Raw genomic sequence first — 2,927 nt, forward strand, 5'->3', positions numbered from 1 at the left:
TGTTATTAGTTTTCTTCGAGTGATAAAAATGTACAAAAAGGAAAAGAAAAGGTGTCGCAAAAAGGTTTTTATTAGGGTGCTTGCCGGATTGCGGGTCTCGCTCCTACGTATTCTCAGGTACAATGAGGAATTCAAAGCTACGTAGTTCTTCGTAAAAAACTATATGGTGGTTAGTTTGTTTTAATGAACAACTATTTAGACCGCTCTCTAATGGTTAAACGTTGTTTGTGCTTACAATTGGAGGCTTAAAGCGTTTGTTTGTATTCACATTAGAATGGACTAAATAATGTTCTTTTTGAAAAGGTTTTTGATCGCGCGGGGGTGAGAAAATAGGGTTGATTTGTTGAGTGTTTTAGGGTTGGAAGACGAGTATTTATGACTTGAAACCTATTACAATTTTGGTCTAATACTCGGGACTATTATTAGACATTACACCCGAGTAGTCTTTTTAATCCATTTTGTTATGAAAGAGTTTGGAATATTTATGAGTGTTCTAAGCGAAAGACAAACATTCGGGCTTGCAAGATATTATGACTTGGACTTAGTATTTGAGATTATGAATGGACATTACACCCATATAGTCTTTTTCTTCCAATTTATTGCGAAAAGAAGACACATTTGAATTTTGGAGGAAGACAAGCATTTGGACTTACAAGCTATTACAACTTGGGTCTGACACTCGGGACTATGACTGGAATTTACACCCAGATAGCTCTTTTCTTCCATTATTGTTTAAACTAGTCAAAGTAAGAGTTAATCGTTTTGATTTTTGATTGAGAAAAGAGCTTGATGTTAGGTCAACCATTTTATTTGCATTGCGAGGAGAACTATAAATATGGTTTGAAATGAATCAGGTTTTGAGAATCCACTTGGCGTTGGAACAAGGGTTTTTAACTTAGAAAATATATTTATATATCTGAAGCTAATGGAAATATACCCGAACGTATCGCACGCTCGAACATACAACAGAGTCGCCATCGAACTTTATTTATTCCCGAAGGAAAGGGAAAACATCGATAAAACCTGGGAGAAAGAGATATGCTGGGTAAGGAAGTCAGTTATGCAAGGGGAATGTATTAACACCCCTAACATCCATGGTACTCAATGGGAACCGTTTTGATTGTTCTCGCTCGAATAAGTGTGATAACTAAAGATTACTCGCAAAAGAATGGGGAGAAGGAAAGAAATAGATAAAGTGCTCGGTGAGGATTAGGACCCTCATGCCTACGTATCTTCATAGTGAAATGAGGAATTCAGAGCTCCGTAGCTCAAAGAACTAGAGGTGGGGGATGAAAAGAATTGTGATCAAGTATGGTATGAACCAGAGGATAATATGATTTGAACTCCAAAAAAGGGTGAAAACATGAACCCAAGAGTAAAACTGGTATGAACCAACACGTGAGGGCCTACAACACTGTATTGGACAAAATAAATAAATTAAATGTTTGGTTTTATAGCACAAACAACTCTTGGTTCACAAAGGGGTATAGGATGGAGCACAAAGGTATATTGTATTTGGCTCAAAGAACTGGTATATCACATGGAGTGAACGAAGATAGAATATGGATGAATCATGAAAATAAATGGAATTTATGACCAAACTCACAGAAGTGAAGGGTAACAAGTGACTGAGAAAGTATGATTCAAAACAAAAGGTCAGATATACATCGGAATCCATAAGAGAAATGGAATTTACACCATAGAGGGAAACATGCATCATGGCCAAAAGAAGGAATTAAATGTTTGGTTTGACAGCACAAACAACTCTAGGTGCGAATGCAGACTTTTCATTAGGCGCCCTAAAAGGATGTGTATGGATATCCAAAGAAAATATATATGATTTCAAGGAAACAATATGTCACTGGAGTGAACGGTTTATGATTGGAGGTAGGCAATGGATCATGGAAGATATGAATGACGCCATAAGGAGGAAGGAATAATTAGAAGTATGCTCGCCAAGGATTCACATCCTCGTGCCTACGTATTCTCATCATGCAATGAGAAAATCATAGCAATCGTAGTTTGTGGAACTACAAAAATAGAGAAAGAGATTAAGGGTGATGAAAAGTATAACTTGTACCAACAGAATGGTAAAATGGGAACCCACAAAGGTAAACTGACTTTGAATCAATGGGGTAAAGGCATATTAGCCGAAAAAGAAGGGATAAAGTGTTTGGTTTGACAACACAAACAACCTTCAACTCACAAAGTTTTGACCTAAAAAGAGGTGATGAATGTTTGGTTTGACAGCACAAACATCTGGTTCACAAGGTGGACTATGATTAGGTCGTCCTAAAAGGATGTATATGGGGTCCCACAAGAAAGTATTGTTAGGTACAACAAACAGTATATCACTGACTGGGAAATAAACAGTTCAAGATCAAAGAAGAATAGTATCTTGGATCCATAAAAGAATAAACTCTGAACCGAAGAGCAAACAAGTGTTTTAGTTAAAAATAAGGAATAAGGTGTTTGGTTTGATAGCACAAATAACTTTCAATTCACAAAGTTTTGGCCAAAAAGGTAAGAATAAAATGTTTGGTTTGATAGCACAAACACTCTTGGTTCACAAGGCAGACTATTCATTAGGCGTCCTAAAAGGATGAACATGGAAACCAAGGAAAAGTAATATTCGATCTCAAAAAGATGTTATTAAATGATGAATGAAGAATGATGGATTAATAAATAGGGTAGCTCACGAAGAATCTGAGTTCTCCTGCCTACGTATCCTTATAGTGCAATAAGGAAATCATAACTTTCGTAGTTCAGCCCACTAGGGCTGAAAGCAAGATGATTGATGCGGAAAAAGAATATGATTGAATGATTAATTGAAATGACTAGAGTGGAGGATGAATTAATAAGAGACTTGACAGTCGATTGATAGGAATCACACTAAAGTCTATGAATAAGGGCGAATGCTCTGAATA

Source organism: Lathyrus oleraceus, chromosome 5 (assembly GCF_024323335.1).
Source record: "Lathyrus oleraceus cultivar Zhongwan6 chromosome 5, CAAS_Psat_ZW6_1.0, whole genome shotgun sequence".
NCBI lineage: Eukaryota > Viridiplantae > Streptophyta > Magnoliopsida > Fabales > Fabaceae > Lathyrus > Lathyrus oleraceus.